Here is a 20973-nt window from a genome sequence, read left to right as displayed (position 1 = left end):
AATGGGGTTAAGTGGCTTGGCCAAGGCCACATGGCTAGGTAATTATTAAGTGTCTGAGATCGGATTTGAACCCAGGTACTCCTGACTCCAAGGCTGGTGCTCTATTCACTGCGCCGACTAGCCGCCCCATGTTGAAGGTTTTTAAAGCACCATATGTAATAATAAATACTTAATAATATTTATTGATTAATTGATTGACATATAATATTTCATCATAGCATCACAACTCTGAGAGGTAGGTAGGTGCTAATTATCATTTTCTTTTTCCACATGATAAACCTGAGGTTAAAAGAAGTTAAGTGGCCTGCACAGCTGGAAAGTTTCTGAGGCAAAATTAGAAGTTGGATTTCCCTGATGCCAGTTCCAATACTTTATCCATTTCATTAACATATCATTTTGCAGGAATGGAAACTGAGGTACTGTAACTTGTCTCTATACACTGCTGGTTTACATTTGTTAGCATTTCAATTCAGATATACTAACCCCTGGCCCATTGCTCTTTCTACTTAACACACTGCATTATTAGTAATAGAATGAGAGAGACAATCCCACTGCACTTTGCACTTGTCAGAGTTCATTTGGATTATTCAGTCTAGTCCTAGGAAGCTCTTTGTCTGCAAACATTTATTTATTAATTCCCACTTTGTGCTAGGCACTGTGCTAGATGCTGGGACACAGGGATAAAAGTGGGAGGGGAGGTCTGCCTTTAAATTACTTAGCTTTTAGAACCATGTACACATACAGTCATATACAAAATAACATGATAATTTGAGTGGAATGTTCCCGGCAGTGGAAATGAAAGTTTGGATTTTATGTAGAAGCAAACTACTTCAATTGATTCTTGAAAGAAACTGGGGATTTTAACAGTGTAGATATATAGAGAAAAGGATAAAGTATCATGTTTGAGGAGCAACTGTGGCTAGACCATAGAGTTTATGAAAGAGAGTACTTTTCCTCTCACTAAGACTGTTAAAGAAGATTAGGGCCAGGTTGTAAATGGCTTTAAACAAAAAAATAGAGGAGTTTATATTTTATCCAGGAGTTAAAGTCCTACTGAGCTTTCCATATAGTCTACTAAAGGAGATCTACAAGGATTAATTTGACCCAAGGTCAAAGTGTAAGTTAGTGATAGAGGTTATCATCATCTGCCCTGGCTCCCATACTTGACTTACTTACCATTCTATGTGGTTTCTGGATTGTATCTTTTTGTCTTCTAATTGTTTTAATATTTTGGGGTTATGTTTAAAAAAACTGCCTCTTTTCCCTCACTCTAGCTACATCCTTGATCTATCTCCTTGTAGATATTGGAGTTAGAGTCCTACCGAGCTTTAGGAAAAATCATTTTGGCAGATGTATAGAAGATGAATAAGAGTGATCAGGAATTTCAGGCAAGAAGATCAGAGATCTAGGAGAGAAGTAACAAGGACCTAAAGTAACTAGAATGGTGACTACATGAATCAAAGGAAGGAGTTAGGGACTGAATGCAAGAGATTTTTAATGAAGGCTGAAACAATTTGGCAACTGACTGCATATGTGGAGTAGAGTGGGATGCAGAAGAGATGAAGATGCTAAGAAGGTCAGAAACCATACTGTAGTAGTATTATTTGAAAGAAACAGAAATGTTGGACCTGAAGAAGAGAATAATCTGAAAGATCATCATGTGGAAGGAGGTTTGACGTTTGCTTCTTAGTTACAAAGGTCAAGAACTAGAGACAAGAATGGTAGTTACAGAGAGGAAAATTTTTGCTCATTGTGAAGAAAAATCGACCAACAGTAGGAACTGTCCCAAAACAGAATGAACCACTGGTTAGAGATGTTGCAAAAAGGATAGTGATTCCTATAGATGGTTTGCAACTCTAAAATTCTGATTTTAGTCATTTCATGCTCAGTGTGAATTAGAAATCTTAGAGAAAAGACTACTCAGTAGGGTAAAGGTTTCTGACACCTTCTATTTGAATGCATTCTACTGCCAGCCTGGGCCCAGGGAAACCCAGCTGTTCCTCCTTTGTCGGGCTGAGGGGATGGTCTGAAAATTTGGAGAGGAGGGGCTGGGGTGGAAAGAGGACAGGTAAAGTGCACATGGCTTTGCTATTTGTTCTGGGCTTTTCTTTGGCTTTCTTTCAGAGCTTTAGTCCAGGGGCTCCCACTTAAGCATCTTTTCTTTCTTTGATCTGCTATCCTCCCCCCCTTCCCCCCCCACCTCCACTGTGAAGGAATTAATGATCCATAAAGAAACACTTTTTTTCACCTAGGGAACTCCCATGCCAGGGAAGCTTTTTGTAAAGAGAAGAATCCCCTCCCTTTTTTTAATGTGTTTATCCTCCTTCCCCTCCCTTTGCCCCTCCTGCAAATTGCATATGTACACCTCAAATCAGATTTTATAATGGACTCCAGGGGAATATCTCAGATTCTTTGTTTTCCTTGGAATTGTTGTGCCTGATACAGAGAAAAGGGTCCTGTCTAGGAGCAAGGAAGACCTAGGTTTTAGTCCCAGCTTAACTATATACTGGTTGATCTTAGGACCTCAAGCAAATAATAGAATCATAGCATATCTGAGGTAGAAAGAACCTTATAATATTGTGGTAGAATAAAGAATCCCACGACCTGAGAGAATATTAGAACATAGATCATCAGACCCATTCCCTCATTTTACAAATGAAGAAATTGACTTCCCACAAGGAGTAACTTTACCCAAGGTCAAAGAGTAAGTTAGTGATAGAGGTTATCATCATCTGCCCTGGCTCTTATAAGGGAAAAAAAATATATCAGTTTTAGGATTGAGAGGAACTGTGTTTGAATCTATGCTCTAATATCTGGATTATTTGTGCGTTAAATCCCTTAACTTCTATGAACCTGTTTTCTCATCTATAAAGTGACATTTGAGTAGATGTTTCAGAAGGTTCCTTTTGTATGCCCTAAACCCTTAATTCCAAATCCTCATTCATTCAAATAGGTCAATAGGACCTATTTCCTATTCATTAAATCAATCAGTAAGTATTTATTAATTACCTACTTTTTGTTAGACCCAGTGCTATTCACTGGGCAAAGAAAAAGAGGCAAAAGACAGTCTATTGGAGAAGACATCATGTAAATAAATATATACAGTGCAAGCTATATACAGGATAAATGGGAAATAATTAACAATGGGAAAACACTAGAATTTTTAAAATATATTTTTAAATATACATTTTTTAGATTTTTATCTCCCAATTACATGTAAAATGTTTTAAATTTTGGAATTCCAAATTTTCTTCTTCCTCCTGCCCCTCCATAAACCATAAGCAAGATGATATTGATTCTACTTGTGAAAGTCATAAAAACATATTTCCATATTAACCCTGTAGCAAAAGAAAACTCATATACACACATACACACATGCACACATACAAAGAAAAAGTGAAAAAAAAATATGTATATGTTACTTCTCTCTCTGGAGATAGATAGCATTTTTCATCATGGTCTTTTAGAATTATCTTAGATCATTGTCCTAATCAGAGTCTTTCACAGTTGATCATCCTTACAGTATTGTTCTTACTGTATAAAATAGTCTCCTAATTCTGTTCCTTTCACTTTGTATAACTTCACTTAAGACTTCCCAGGTTTTTAAGTCGTCCTGCTTATCTTTTCTTATAGCATACTAGTTATTCCATCATAATTCTATACCACAAATTTGTTCATTCATTTGGTCATTTCCTCAATTTCTAATTTTTTACTACCACAAAAAAAGCTACTATAAATACTTTGTACAAATGAGTCATTTTCCCTTTTCTTTGATCTCTCAGGAATACAGATAGGTATTATTGGATCAAAGAGTGCATAGTTTTATAACCCTTTGGGCATAATTGTAAATTGTTCTCCAGAATGATTGGACCACTTCTCAACTCCACCGATAATGAATTAATGTCCAGAAAGCACTGGAATTAAGAGGGAATGGAGAAGGCTTTTGGACTTAGTTATCTCTTAAGATTTCTTCTAGGCTAAATTCTATGCTCAGAACCTTGCATGTAATTAGTAGTTCTTGTATATTTCAGGACACCTTTGACATCATTGATGGGAACATTCTCTCCATCAGTACAGATTATAACCCATCTAGGTCATTTAATATTATATACAGATACATAAAAATGCACACACATACATGAATGTATGTGTGTAAAGTCTATGTTCTACCATAGATTTTTTTTCACAGATGATCCACCCAAAGCTATTTACATTTCATAATAGCACTTTATTTTTATATAGGCTTTTGCAAGGCAAACGGGGTTAAGTGGCTTGCCTAAGGCCACACAGGTAATTATTAAGCCTCTGATTACAGATTGGAACTCAGGTACTCATGACTCCAGGGCCAGTACTCTATCCAATGTGCTACCTAGTCGCCCCTCATAATAGCACTTTAACACCCAGGCTTCCCATTTTTTTCCCCTTATTCTTACTACATGACCAGCCTATATCATCTTCTGATCATACAGTTCTTTATTAATGTTTGCTACTTACATGCAAATCACTGTTGGAAATTTGTTTTTAGTTAGTAAGGTATACCATGCATCTCTCCTTTGGATGACTTTCAGAATAAACACTTAATAAAATTTTCATAGGAACATACAGACATTGGAGATCAAGTAGCCTAAGCTTCTCTCATACCTATGGAAATCTTTGCCTCAATAAGTTAAATGATTTGCCCATAATCAAACAAGCAGCATTTTGTATACTTAGGATTTGAATCAAAGTTCTTTTAATTGCAAACCAGCATCCTCTCCACTTATTAATACTTATTGTTTGCATTGGCTTTTTTCGTGTCGTTATTTAACTCCAATTTTGCTCTCCAAAGTTATTAATGATCACTTAATTGCCAAATCCAGTGTCTTTTTCTCAAGTCAGTTTTCATCTCTTCTTTACTTCTGTGTCACCTTTTATATTGTTGACTAACCTTACTTCCTGAATTCTCTCTCTTTCTGGGGTCTTGTGCCCTTGTTTTAACTTAATTCTCTTCCTCTTCTCCCTCCCTTTTCTTTCCTTTCTTGATCATATCAGCTCTCAGCATACAATTATCTATATTTGACTGTCCACTTATATTTTTCTTTCTTGAGCTCTAGTCCTACATAACCAAATGTCTATTAGACTTTTCCTACTATTTCTAAGATGTTAAAAATAGAATTTACTGTCTCTACCCCTGAACAACCCATGTTTTTATCTAACTTTACAATTTCTGTCAAAGGCACCACAATTATTTAAGTCACCCAGGTTTACAACCCTGAAGTTATTCTTGATTCCTCACTAACATGAATTAAGTCTTGTTAGTTCTACTCTACATCTTTCTAATCCAACCTTTTTTTCTCCATTCAGATGACTATAATTAACCTTCAAGTTTTCAACCCCTCTGTTCTGTATAATTGCAAAAGCTTCTGAGTTGATCTCCCTGACTTTGTTTCTCTCCTCTCCAACCATCCCTCACAGAGTTACCAAATTGATATTTCTCATTCACAGTTCTGATCATATCACTCTGTAATTCAAAAAATTTTAGCAAATACTTATTGTTTCTAGGATAAAATTAAAATTCTTCTACTTGACATCAAACCTCTTTATGTCTCCTTTTTCTGGGCTTCTTAGATAATATTCCCTTTTTCACACTCTTCTGACCAACCAAACTATCCCACTATGTCTTCATGACAGTCTATGTCCTATTTTGTTGTCTTTGTAAGACTGTCACCATGCCTAGAATATGTTGTCTTACCATAGCCTCTTGGAGTGCCTTGCTTACTTCTAAGCTTAGCTTGAATTAAGTTTTTTTTCTGACATACTATCTCTGTCTCACCACCATTAGAAGATAATGTTGTGTGTGTTTATATATCCCTGTATATGTAGAATTATATACATATGTAAATGTACTATGTAAATCAAATAGTGTCTGATTCATTGTGACCCCATTTAGAAAAGATACTGGGGTGGTTTGCCATTTCCTTCTCCAATTCATTTTATAGATGAGAAAATTGAGGCAAACAGGGTTAAATGATTTGTCCAGGATCATACAACTAGTGTCTAATACCAGATTTGAACTCATGAAGATAAATCTTTCCCGACTCTAGACCTGTCCTCTATCTACTGTGTGTGCCACTTAGCTGCCCCATAAAACATATATGCCTGCTTGTACACACATACACATACATGTATATTATACAAATAACATATTTACCTATATGCAAATCCATTGTTTTTCCCATAAAATGCAAGCTCCTTCACAACAGGGACCATTTTTTGTAAGGATTTGCTTAATAGATCCTTAGTGGATGACTGATTAATTAATAGATAGTTGTTGATCTTGGATTGTGATCATTGTAGGTCAATTTTTTTTTAAGTGGGGTGGAGACACACTTAAATTAATGCTTTTAAAGCTCCTTTATTGGTCCTAACTAGCTAGCCTGCCAAAAGACTGTCCAAAGTAGCAAATCAGCAGCTGTTGAGCTAGGCTGGATCCCTGTCAGTGGATAGGGAAAGAACATATCAGCAAATTAAGTCCTACTTATTCAGAAGATCTTGGGCTTTAAAAATGGGAAGAAACATTAGTATTTAGTTTAATACTTGGATATTGCATAAGAAGAAACTGAGGCCCAAAAAATGGATTTGCCCAAGGTCACAAAAACAGTAAACAGCAAAGCAAGATTTCCTCTTAAAGAGCTGATTTTAGAATTGATTAATCAACAATTGCCTCTAGATGCCAGGCATTTTGTTAAACACTGGGGAGCCAAAGATAAATATGATAAAAGATGATTTCACTTCAATAAAAGTGAAAAATTTTTGCACAAATAGCTAGTATACATAAGAAAGTAGTTAGTTGGGGGGGTAGGAGAGCAGAATTTTTATTTCAAGTCTCTGATAAGGATATGATATCTAGCATATAGCCTCCTAATTGGTCTACAGCTATATCTTATCTATATTTCCAAAACCAATTTCCAATATAAGTAGTCAAAGTAAATAAATAATTACCAAACATAGGAAAAATTGCTCCAAATGACAAGAGAAATACAAATTAGTATTTCTCTGAGATTTTTTCTCATGTTTGATTGGACAACTCCAGAAAAATCATCTTGAACGAAAAGGATTTTATTTGTTTTCCTGCTTATCAGCTTTGTGAACTTGGTCAAGTCTGTATTCATCTCTTGGTCTAAAATCTCTTATCTCCAGATGAGAGGCTACTAGATCTCAAAATGTCCAAGGTCAAGGGATCCCCAAGATCAAAATTATTTTCGTAGTAATACAAAGAAGTTTCAATTTCTGTTTTGCCATTTAATCCTAAGAGATCTGGTGGTTCTTTTATAATTTCTTGAAATATGATGTCTAAGATCTTTTTATATCAGTTTTCAGTTATAATTCTTAAGTTAGTATTTCTTAGTCTGTATTCCCAGGTCAATTGTTTTTGTGATGAGATACTTCACATTTTCTTTTATTTTTTTCCAGTCTTTCAATTTTATTGTTTCTTCATATCTCATAGAGTGGTTGACTTCCACTTGACCAATTCTAATTTAAAATTAGAGTTACAGTAGGACCTCTGTTTACAAGTAACCTGGTTTACCTATGCTTTGCTGGACAAGAAAAAAATTTTCACAAAATTTGTCTTACAGGCTGAGTAGAAGTTCACAGTATGACCATCATGTTTGGGCTTGAACACATCATGAAAGGTTGATGCTCAACTAGGACAATGTTTTTTTTTTCCTTTCACCTCACTATTCACAATCATCTCCTTAGCTCATACCCTCATTACCTTTTGCCTGGACTGTTGCTTAGCCTCCTAGTTGGTCTACCAGTTTCAAGTACCTCTCCTATCCAGTTCACTTAGAAGCGAACATAAATGGAAAAAAGTCAGTGAGTAAAAACATGAAAGTGATTCTAAAAACCAAAAAAAAAAAAAAATGAAGGCAGTAGTGTTAGTCTTACTTTTAGTGAAAGTAGCATAAGAAAGAATACTCCCCACATTGAAATCCCTGATGTTCTCCTGGAAGGAGATTCTCCTTCCAAGCAATAACTCTTCTTCCCCTCCCTCTCACCTCCCTCACATAAGCCATGACTCTACTCAAAGGTAAAGTGCAGGTTAGTTTGTTTAATTTTTGATTTATATTGTGTACTAATCATTGCCATTGTATTTCAGATTATATTGGATTAAAAAACTTAATTAAAATTATAAATAATTACTTTTATATGAATATTTTTGGGGATGTGATACCAATCATCTGATTTTACATTATTTCTTATGAGAAAATTTGCTTTGCAACTCAAATAAATCACATGACAAACACAATCTCGAAGGAATTAAATTCATAAACCGAAGTTCTACTGTATTTTCTTCAGTATTTTTAGTGTCTTTTGCTAAGCTATTAATTTTATTATCAGATTTTTGCAACATTCTCTTTTCTCTTTTCCTACTTTTTCCTCTACTGTTCTTATTTGATTTTTAAATATAATTTATTCTGCTTTTTTTTCCTATCTCTTTCTTTAGCTCTTATATATTTTTATGGAGCTTGTGTCCAGTCTGAATTTTTTTCTTTGAGGCTTTTAAAGTCATTGTTTTCTGAGTGTGTGTCTTGAGCTTCCTTGTTACCATAGCAGCTTTTTATGGTCAGATTCTTTACTTTTGTTTGCTCATTTTTCCAGGCAAACAACCCCCAAACTAGTTTCCATAGAATTCCTTTTCTGTCTTCTTAGGCTGCCCCAAGCTGGCAAAATGACTCACTTGAATCTTTTGTTGGTTTGACCATGCCTTTTAAAAACTATAAAAGATATATGTGTTGGGAGAGCTTTGCAAAAATGATGACTTTACACCATCATCTTGGCTCTGAAAACTGACCACAATAATAGAAAAGAAAAAACAACAATACAGTTGAAATTGAATGTCGTGAATTCTGTTCATCTTATTTGACCCTGAAAAAGCCTTCTCAACTCTTTGCAAAAGTGAGAGACTATGGTAATTGAACGCTGTCTGTGATGCAAGACTTCTTAATATGTTTGTGAATTGCCTGAACTTTTTCTTTTAATTTTTTATTATAAGGGATAACTCTGAGGGAGGTAGAATATATTAGAGAATAGAGATAATGTAAATACCAAAGATATAAAAAAAACATTTTTCAACCAAAGATAAAAATTAAACTGTCCTTGCCCTCAAAAAACTTACATTCTACTGGAGCAAGCAACATACACATCTAAGCAGATTTAAAATGTGTACAAAGTCAATATAAGATAATTTCCAACTCGCTAAGAAACAATCTCCCTAATGACTATTGATACAGACATCTTAAATAAAATTTTAGCAATGAGACAGCAAGTTATTGCCAAGATAATACATCATGATCAGGTTGGATTTATACCAAGCAGGCAAGGTATATTTAACACTCAACATATTTAAACATATCAACAGGAAAACCAGCAGAAACCATATGATTATCTCAATAGATGCTGAAAAAGCCTTTGATAAAATACAGCATTCATTTATATTAAATACACTGGAAAGTTTAGAAATAAATGGAGTTTTCCTTAAAATATTAAGTAGCATCTATCTAATACCATCAACAAATATTTTATTTAATGGGAATAAACTCAAAGTGTTCCCAATAAATTCAGGTATGAAACAAGGATGCCCACTATCACCATTACTATTCAATATAGTGTTAGAAATGCTAGCAGTAGCAATAAGAGAAGAAAAAGAAATTGAAGGAACTGGAATAGATAATGAGGAAGCAAAACTCTCACTCTTTGCAGATGATATTGATGGTATACCTAGAGGATCCAAGAAAATCATCTAAAAAAAACCCTTGAAACAATTAACAAATTCAGCAAAGTATCAGGATATAAAATAAACCCATATAAATCATCAGCATTTCTATATATGAACAACAAACCCAGGAACAAGAGAGAGAAATTCCATTTAAAATAGCTGTTAATAACTTTAAATACTTGGGAATCTACCTCCCAAGACACACCCAGAAATTATATCAACACAATTATAAAACTCTACTCACCCAAATAAAGTCAGTTTTAAATAATTGAAAAAATGTCTAATGCTTATGGTTAGTTCAAGCTACCATAATAAAAATGACAATTCTACCCAAATTAAATTATTTATTCAGTGCCATACCAATCAAACTACCAAATAAATACTTTACCGAGCAAGATAAAATAGTAATAAAATTCATCTGGCGTACCAAAAGGGCAAGAGTAGCAAGGGAACTGATGAAAAAAAAATGTAAAGGAAAGTGACCTAACTACCAGATCTAAAACTATACTGTAAAGTGGCAGTCATCAAAACTGCCTGGTACTAGGGGCGGCTAGGTGGCGTAGTGGATAAGGCACTGACCTTGGAGTCAGGAATACCTGGGTTCAAATCCAGTCTCAGACACTTAATAATTACCTAGCTGTGTGGCCTTGGGCAAGCCACTTAACCCCATTTGCCTTGCAAAAAAAAAATCTAAAAAAAAAAACTGCCTGGTACTGGTTAAGAAACAGAGTAATGGATCAGTGAATTAGGATAGGTTCAAAAGAAAACACAGTAAACATCTACAGCATTCTACTATTTGATAAACTAAAAGACATCAGCCTTTGGGATAAGAACTCATTATTTGACAAAAATTGTTGGGAAACTGGAAAAAAGTATGGCAAAAACTAGGCATAGATCCACATCTTACACCCTATACCAAAATAAGGTCAAAATGGGTACAAGATTTAGACATAAAGAGGGATACGCTATATAAATGAATAGACCAAAAAATATTCTATCTGATCTATGGAAAAGGGATAAATTTATGACCAAACAAGAATTAGAGCTCATTATAAACTACAAAATGAATGATTTTGATTATATTAAATTAAAATAAAATAAAAATAAAATCAATGCTGCCAGAATTAGAAGAAAAGCAGAAAGCTGGGAAACAATCTTTATAACCAGGAGTTCTGATAAAGGTCTCATTTTTAAAATACATAGAGAATTGCCTCAAATTTATAAGGTCACAAGTTATTCCACAATTGATAAGTGGTCAAAGGATATGAACAGACAGTTTTCAAATGAAGAAATTAAAGATATATATAGATATATGTAAAACCCTATAAAAATGCTCCAAATCATTATTGATTAGAGAAATGTTCATTAAAACAACAGTGAGGTATCATCTCACACCTATTAGATTAGCCCAGATGAGAAAAAATGAAGATGATCAATGTTGGAGAGGTTGTGGGAGGTTTGGGACATTGATGCATTGCTGGTAGACTTGTGAATGGATCCAACCTTTCTGGAGAGCAATATGAAACTATGACCAGAGAGCAATAAAACTGTTCATACCCTGTGACCCAGCAATTCCAATTCTAGGACTATATCCAGAAGAAGCTGTAAAAAATGGAAAAAGTCCTACATGTTCCAAAATATTCATAGCAGCCCTTTTTGTAGTGGCAAAGAATTGCAAATTAAGGGAATTCCCATCAATTGGAAATTGCTAAACAAGTCATGGTACATGAATATTATGGAATATTATTGTTCCATAAGAAACAATAAATGATTGGACTCTAGAGAAGCATGGAATGACATGTGGGATCTGATGCTGAGAAAAAAGGAGTAGAGCCAAGAGAACAATTTACGTATCAACATTATAAGATGAACAACCTTGATGGAAGCAACCCCTCTCAGCTGTCCAGAGAGCTAGGACAACTGTATTTGACAGATTATGGACTATATTATCCCCAACCAAAGGAAGGAAAAAACAAAACAAAACAAAATACACAGAAAAAAAACACCCCTACCAAATCTGATCTTTTATGAATCTCTTTCCCTTAATCCTAATTCCTCGTGCCCAAAACTACTAATTTGTAAATATGTTTAACAAAATATATATGTAAAATGCTAACCTGACCATTTCCAACTGAGGGAAGAGGGGTGGGAAGGAAGAGTGGAGGGAAACTTTGTAACTTGGAAATATTCATGTACAAATGGATGAAAATAAATTTAAAAAAATAATTTCCAGTAGATGGTAAGGGGAAGGATATAATTCAGAGATTTAGAGCTAAAAGAAGCTTTAGGGGTCATTTTATTTATCCTCATTTTATAAATGAGGAAATGAATTCTTAGTTTGGGTATTTCCTTATCCAGCTCTGGGCTTTGGTGCTAAGTGACCTAGATGACACTTGGACTAAGCTTTGAAGCTTAGGATTCCTAAGAGGACTCTTAGATGAGTAATATATGCATTTCAGGGATGGAATACCACTTTATGACAAAGGCTTGACAATGAGAAATAGATTGTCTTTGTAAAGGCAAATAGCAAATATGCTCATTTGGTTTTATCATAGAATTCATGAAAGGGATTAATGAGTAATAAGTCAGAAAAGAAAGATTATAAAGGGTTCTAAATTTCTAATAGAGATTCTATCCTAAAGACAATGAAGATCTACTGAAGTTTCTGGAGCAAGAATTGATACAAGCTTTTGGAATATGCCTTTGGCAACTCTGTTGAAGAATGAAATGGGAGAAAGAAGATGGTAGCAGATGATATTTGGACCCATGGGAGAGAATGAGATTTCTGAAAGTATGGAGGGGAAGTATCATAGATTTGGGCACTGAAAAGGAACCTCAGAGGTTATTATAATTCTCATTCATGGATTAGATTACCAAAGCCCAGAGCTGGATAAGGAAATGCCCAAATATACACAAAACCAATAAGCAACAAAACTGAGAAAGTCCTTCTGATCTGACTTGATATTTTTGGAATTGAGAAGGATTTTTTTTATTTTCACAGGTCCAATTCATTTTCTACCTCATCCCAGATAAATTATTCAACTTCTGTTTAAATACCTGCAGTAATTGGAAATTCACTACTTCTCAAAGACACCCATAGTTGGAACTTGAATTTTTACTTGATTCATCTGGAATTTTGCTTATAAATAACTGTTATCTGCATACCACATTCTGAAATACTGGTACTCTTTCTTCTGAGATCAACCAGAACCAAGTGTATTCTCTTTACCATTTCAACCAATGAGTTACTTGAATAATAGTCCTGACCTGCTAAGCTCAGAGCTCAGATGGGCATTTCAGGTTGTAAGAAGCACAAAGTCTATCCCTAGCAAAATTAATGTAGGTGTCATGAAAGGAAGCATTCCACCTATATCCTCATGTACCCTTTTCTCAATAGCTTGTAGCTTTGGCCCATCTTTGGCCAAAGAAAAATCATTTTAGTAATTAGACTTAGTTGTAAGTCCTGCTCTGCTGCTTACTATCTACTTGACCTTAGTAAAATCGATGAATACCTCTTGGCTTCAGCCTCCTTATCCATAAAATGAGTTCATTGGACAAAGTGACCTTCAGAGTCCCTTTTCAATCTAAATCAATGACCCATTGATATTAAGAATGATTTTAGGATGAATAATGATGTGTTGCTGACAGTGTCAGAGTCAACTATATGCCTTTTTAGTGGAGACAGCGCTAGAAGTCAGGAAGAACTGAATTCCTCTCTTGCCTCAGTCAGTTACCAGCTCAGTGACCCTGTGCAAATCACTTAACCCCTCTAAGCCTCAATTCTACTTTCTAGGATTGTTTTAGGATGAAGTGAAATATTATATATTAAGTTCTATACAAATCTTGAAGGTTTTTTTTTTAGTCAGTAAATATTTATTAAGCACCCACTTATATGTGCTGAGCTGTGCTAAGCATTGGGGATACAAAGAGAGACAAAAGATAATATATCTGACAAAAGACTCATTTCTAAAATGTATAGAGAACTGCATCAAATTTTTTTTAAAAAGTCATTCTCCAATTAATAAATGGTCAAAGGATGTGTAAAGGTAGTTCTCAGATAAATAAATCAAAGTTATCTATAATATAAAAAATGCTCTAAATCATTATTGATTAGAAAAATGAAAATTAAAACCTCTCTGAGGTACCACTTCATGCTTCTTAGATTGACCCATATGATTAGAAAGGATAATGATCAATGTTGGAGGGGATGTGAGAAAACTAGGACAGTAATGCATTGTTGGTATTGCGAACTGATCCAGTCTTTCTGGGGAGCAATTTGAAATTATACCCCAAAGGGCTATAAAAATGTGCTTATCCTTTGATCCTGAAGAGATCATGAAAAAGGGTTTAAAAAAATTCCACATGTACAAAAATATTCATAGTAGCTTTTTTGGAGTGGCAAAGAATTAGAAATTGAAGGAATGCTCATCCATTGGGGAATGGCTGAAAAAAATGTGGTATATGTATGTGATAGAATGATATTGTTCTATAAGAAATCATAAGTAGGGGCAGCTAGGTGGTGCAGTGGATAAAGCACTGGCCCTGGAGTCAGGAATACCTGAGTTCAAATCCGGCCTCAGACAATAATTACCTGTGTGGCCTTGGGCAAGCCACTTAACCCCATTTCAGAAAAGCCTGGAAAGATTTGCATAAAACTGATAATGAGTAAAATGAACAGAATCAGAATATTATACATAGGGGGTGATGATCAACCATGATGGATTTGTTTGTGCCAGCAGTATAATTATCAAAGACAAGTTTAAAAGACTTGTGATAGAAAATTATACATATCCAGAAAAGGAACTGCACCATTTAAATAAAGACCAAAGCTTATTATCTTCAATTTTTAAAAGTTACCTATATATTATGTCAGTTTTCCTTCTTCCATTTGGATCTGATTCTTCTCTCACAACATGATCAATATTGATCTGTGTTTATCATGATTATAAATATAGAGCCTATATCAGATTATTTTGTGTCAGGGGGAGGGAGGGAAGGAGAAAAATTGTAAAACTCAAAACCTTGCAAATAAACTATTGGTATGTAGTTGGAAATACCAAATAAATAATATATGATCCCTGCCCTTGAGGAGCTCACAATCTCATGAGGGAGTCAGCATGCAAAAAATATACACAAAACTGCTATATGTGGATAAGTTTAAAAAGAATCAATAGAAGGAAGACAGTAGAATTATGAGAGATTGGGAAAGGCTTCCTATAGAAAATAGGGTTTAAGCTAGGACTTAAAGGAAGCCAGAGAGGTCAGGAAGTAGAGATGAAGAAGAACTTTTCAAACATGGAGGACAACTAGGAAGATGCTCCAATTTGGGAAATTAAGTGTTTTGAAAGAGGAATTTCAAGGAGGCTAGTTTCACTGGATCAGAGAGTCCTTGTGGGTAAGGGGGATGGAGTATAAGGTGTAACAAGTCTGGAAGAGGGTACCAAGGGTTTTGAATGCCAAGCAAAGGATTTGCTATAGAATCCTAGGAAACCACTGGAGTTTAGAGTGTGAAAGTGATATGCTCAGATTTGTGCTTTAGGAAAATGACTTTGATGGCTAAATTGGAAGATAGATTAGAGTGAGGAAAAACTTGTGACAGGCAAATCAACTAGCAATCTATATAGTGGAATATAGGGTTGGTTACCAGAGTCAGAGGGTCAGAGGAGAGAAGGAGGACTATTCAAGAGATTTTGCAAAGATGAAATCAGTAGGCTTTTGCAACAGATTGACTGTGAGTAAATAAGAGATGTTGAAGAGTGGAGAATGATAGCTAAGAATGATGCAAGTCTGGGGGACTTGGTGTTCTGGACAATAATAGGAAAATTTGAAAAGGGAGTAGTTTGGGGGGAAGTTTCAGTTTGGAACATGTTGAATTTAAGAGGTCTCTTGGGCATCTTGTTTGAGATTTTCACTTGGCAGTTGAAGATGTAAGATTGGAAGTTAGCATAGAGATTAGAACTGGTAAGTACATTTGAGATCTTCATGGTGATGATAATTGAATCCATAAGTTCTAATGATATTGTCAAGTGAAGTAGTATAAAAGGAGAAGAGAAGTAGGTACAGAACAGAACCCCATAGGACATCTATGGTTAAAGGACATGTCTTAAAAATTCCAAAAGGGATATTGAGAAGGAACAGTCATGCAGAAGATTTAGGAAAGAGTAATGTCCTGAAAACCAAGAGAATATCTATCAAATATCAAATATCTGTCAAATTAAAGAGGGTGATCAAATAGTGTCAAAGATTCTAGAGAGGTTGAGAAATAAGGGACGAGAAAAGGACATTGTACTATATAATTTAATAAAAATAGCAATAATTGCTATTATTATGTATGCATATGTAGGCATAGATGATAATATTAATTAGAATGTCTTCCATAAAAAAATTATTGACATTTTGTAAGTTAGAGTGCTTTGTAATTGTGAGTTGTGTTTGCGTATGTAGGTGTGGGTGTGTTTTAATGCATTTTTAAGCTTGAGGCAAACTGTACCTGTCCCATAAGAACTTAGTTTCCTAGAATCTTAGAGATCCAGATTATGAACCAGACAACATGCCTGAGGGAGAGTTAGTTCCAAAGTGCTTGGTAAACACAGAAGGGAGAGAGAGAGGGATATGTGCACTGGCTTCAGGAGAAAAAATCATCAGTCAAATGGCTACCAGGGGAAATGGTTCTGCTGAACTGAGAGTTTATTCTACTGACAACTGCTGAGTAGACTTAACCTGGTGTGTATGTCTATGAGTGTCCGTGTGTGTGTGTGTGTGTGTGTGTGTGTGTGTGAGAGAGAGAGAGAGAGAGAGAGAGAGAGAGAGAGAGAGAGAGAAGGGAGGGGTTCCCATCACAAAGATGGGTTGTTGAGAGGTTAGCCATTTAAACTCTTCCCAGAATAAACCAATTTACCAGATCCTTTAAGCCCAATCCAGATTGTAAAGTGGAAAAAAAAAGAAAAAGGAAGAGAAAAATATTTCCCCACCAAATTTTCTAGAGATCTTGAGGAGTCCACTGGAAAGCAAGCTGAGTGTAGATGCTAATCAATGACTAGCAATTCCTCAAACCTGACCTTGGAAGCTCCCAGTTAATATTGCTTTCTTAAATCCTCCCCTCCTTCCTTATTCAGACTTGCTCTCCCACATCATTTACCCTGCTGGGAGTATAAATGACTAATTGCATTTCATATTCCTCTTGCATCTTCAGTCATAGCAAAAGCTTTAGTTTAAGAGATGAAGTTCTGAGTCTGCAACTCTTGGAATGTAAATCGGTATAAAGAATGAGTGTTAGCACTTTTAGGGATCTTTCAAGACCTCTAAAATCAGTTGCTTATTCAGGCTGTAATATTGGTTTCCATGTTGCCTTTCTGAAGTTTCTTAGCAAGCCTTGATCCTTTAGATCCCTGTCTTGTATAGGCTTCATCTTGTCTCTTAGCTTAAGAGATTTTTCAGATCTGAAAGAATTTCAGTCTATAGGTGAACACTTTTAATATAATAGGGAACTCAGTAAACTTGTTCAATAAATAATTTACAGGCAATCTGTTCTCTTGTTGAACAACTATAATTGACAAGAAAGTTTTTTCTTCTGTACTTACTGTAACTTTTATCTGTTTGTCCTAATTTTAACCTCTGAGGTGATATAGAACAATTTTCCACTGTAGTCCTTGAGGCATTATGGCATTGTGCTGTCCTAACATTCAAACACCCTACCAACTCTCCCATCAACCCTGTCTGCTTCCTGGGGCAAATCATTTAGTTTCTCTAGCTCTCAAAATCTTTCTCCTTAAATAAGAGGAACTGAATTCGGTGACCTCTTGTGTTCCCATCCCAGATTTGTTCATATGACCATTTGAAAATAGTGATCATATCTCCCTTAAGCTTTCTCTTCTCTAAGGCTAAACATCCCTAATTCCTCCAACTAATCACCATTCTCAGTAAGTTGGAGCTTTTTAAATGAGGTACCCAGAACTTGATTGATAGATAGATATCATTAAGCACAATGTATTTAATTGAAAATGGGAATAATGAGAGAACAAGGAAGAAGGGATAAAATGAGATTAGTTCTGAGTGTAATGTTGCTATCATTTCCTAGTTCTGAGCTCTATGTATTTTTAAATAAGCAACTTTTTTGTTATTCATTTAGTCATGTCAGATTCTTTGTGATTCCATGACTGTAGCATACCTCCACTATCTCCCAAAATCAAAGTTCATATTTGTTACTTTCATGACACTATCCATTTGTATTTTTTCTCTTTTCCCCTTCTCCTTTTGCCTCCAATCTTTCCCAACATCAAGGTGTTTTCCAATGAGTCTTGTTTTCTCATTGTATGGCCGGTCTTTAAACTTCAGCATTTGACCTCCAATGAATAGCCTAGTTAATGATTTTCTTGCTGTTTAAAGGACTCTTTACTGGCACCACAATTTGAAAGTGTTGATTCTGTAGCCCTTAGCTTTCCTTATAGTCCAACTTTACATGCATTACTTCTGGGAAAACTATAGCTTTGACTGTGTGGACCTTTGCCAGCAAGGTGATAGATCTGCTTTTCAGTACGCTGTCCATATTTATCATAACTTTCCTTCTAAGGAACCAGCATCTTTTAAGTATCATGGCTACAGCTGCCATGATCTTAGTTTTGTTTGTTTGTTTGTTTTGGGGTTTTGCAAGGCAATGGGGTTAAGTGGCTTGCCCAAGATCACACAGCTAAGTAATTATTGAGTGTCTGAGGCTGGATTTGAACTCAGGTCCTCCTGCCTCTAGGGCCAGTGCGCCATCTACTATGCCACCTAGCTGCCCTCTTCTTAGTTTTTTTTTTAATATTAAACTTTCAAACCAACTTTACATTCACTTCTTTTCCCCTCAGCAAGAGACTTCTTAGTTTTCTTCACTGTCTGCCATCAGAGAGGTGTCAGCTTTCTGAAATTATTGATATTTATTCTGGCAATTTTAATTACAGCTTTTGATTCATCTAGCCTTGTATTCATGTGTTAAATAAATATAAAGTTAAATATGTTAAACACAGTGACAGATATCTGCTTTGTTATACCACTTTTCCAATCTTTAACCAGTCAGTTGTTCATGTTTCATTCTAACCGTTGGTTCTTTGCCCACATGCAAGTTCCTCAGGAGAAAAATAAGATTACTGCCCATCATTTTGAGGACTTGTCACATTTTGTTGTGATCCATACAACAAAAACTTTACTACAGTCAGTGAGACAAAAGGAGATCTTTTTCTGGAACTCCCTTGCTTTCTCTATAATCTAGCAAGAATTAGCAATTTAGAATTTTGTTCCTTTGTTTCTTTGAAAAATAGACTCGAGTGGCAGTGCAGTGAATAGAGCAGCAACTAGAGTCAGAAGGACCTGAGTTCAAATATGTTCCCAGACACTTAATAATTATTCAGTTGTGTGACCTTGGGCAAGTCACTTAATCCCATTGCCTTGTAAAAACAAAAAAAAAATGAAAATAGACTCTACTTCTGGTAATTCTCAGTTCACATATTGCTAAAACCTATCCTATAGAATCTTAAGCACAACCTTATGAAATGAACATAATTGTTCAGTAATTCAAACATTCTTTGGCCTTGCCCTTCTTTAGAACTGGAATGTAAACTGATCTTTTCCAGTCCAGTGGCCACTGTTATGTTTTTCAAATTTACTAGCGTATTGAGTCTCTTTGACAGCATCACCTTTTAGGATTTTAAGTAGCTCAGTTGAAATTCCAAACCCCATCCGTTAACTTTATTGTTAGCAGTGCTTCCAAAGGCCCACTTGACTTGATTCTCCAAGATGTCTGACTTTAGATCAGTGATGACACTATCATGGTTATTGGTGATGTTAAGATCTTTCTTGTATGGTTCTGTATATTCTTGTCACCTCTTCATAATTTCTTCTATTTTTGTTAAATCCTTAACATTTTAGTCTTTTATCATAACTATTTTTACATCAAACATTCCCTTGTTATATCTAATTTTCTTGAAGAGATCTATTGTCTTTCCCATTCTATTATTTTCTGCTATTTCTTTTCATTACTCATTTAAGAATTCTCTGGAATTCTACATTCATTTGGGTATCTTTCCCTTTCTCCTTTATTCTTTCCTCAGTTATTTGTAAAGTCTCATCAAACATCCATTTTGCTTTCTTGCTCTTCTTTTTCTTTGAGATGTTTTTTATTGCTGCTTTCTGAACAGTACCTCTGTTTATAGTTTTTAAGGCACTTTAATCCCTTAAATCTATTTTTCATTTCCATTTCATATTCATAAGGTATGTTACTTAGGTCATACCTATACAGTCTGGTGGTTTTCCTCTGCTTTCTTCAATTTAACTCTGAATATTGCAATAACAACTTGAGCTTTAGTCTGCTGCAGGTCTCATTTTAACTGACTATAGAGCTTTCTCCACCTTTGGCTGCAGAGTGTATGATTAATCTGATTTCTATATTGGCCATTTGGTGATGTCTCCTTGTAGAGTCACCTTTTGAGTTGTTGAAAAGTGTTTACTATGAATAGCAAGTTATCTTGACAAAACCCTAATAGTCTCTGCCCTGCTTTATTCAGTAGTCTGACTAAACTTTCTCATTATTCCAGTTATCTTTTGATTCCCTACTTTATCATTTCAATCTCCTATTATGAATGTAACCTTCTTTTGGTGTTGTAGGTCTTCACAGAACTGAACAGCATTGATCTCTTTAGTTATCAGTAGTTAGAGCATAGACTTGTATTACTAGGATGTTGAATAGTTTCCCTTGGATTCAAACAGATAAAATTCTGTTATTTTTGAGAATATTCCCCAGGACTGCTTTTCTCACCCTTTTAACCTTTTTCTCACCCATTTCTTTTATTCTTACCCACAGAAGTATATGTAATGATCATCTGAATTTAAATTCACCCATTCCTGTCCATTTAGAATCACTGACATACTCAAAATGTCAATGTTTAATATTTCCATCTCCTGTTTCACCACATCGAACTTATCTTAATTCATAGACCTTATATTCCAGTTTCCTCAGCAGTACTGATCTTTATAGCATCAAACTTTCCTTTCATCACCTTGCATCTGCCTCTGAGCTTCCTTTGGCCAAGCTGCTTCATTTTTTCTTAAGTGACTTGTAATTGTCCCCTGGTTAGTAACATGTTGGATGCCATCCTAACTGAGGGGCTTATCTTCCTGTGTCATATCTTTTATCATTTTAATACTGTCCAAGCAGGTTTCTTGGCAAAGGTATTGGAATA

At 35.1% G+C, this 20973-nt stretch overlaps 1 protein-coding gene across 2 annotated transcripts in view; it reads left to right on the top strand.

The window, feature by feature from the left end:
* ZC3H3 (zinc finger CCCH-type containing 3) overlaps positions 1-20973 on the top strand; it is a 527107-nt gene that overhangs the window by 341374 nt on the left and 164760 nt on the right. The gene's annotated exons all lie outside the window — the stretch shown is intronic.

This window comes from Macrotis lagotis, chromosome X (genome assembly GCF_037893015.1).
Source record: "Macrotis lagotis isolate mMagLag1 chromosome X, bilby.v1.9.chrom.fasta, whole genome shotgun sequence".
Taxonomy (NCBI): Eukaryota; Metazoa; Chordata; class Mammalia; order Peramelemorphia; family Peramelidae; genus Macrotis; species Macrotis lagotis.
The sequence above is the reverse complement of the archived record's forward strand: the minus strand, read 5'-3'. Positions and strand labels throughout refer to the sequence as shown.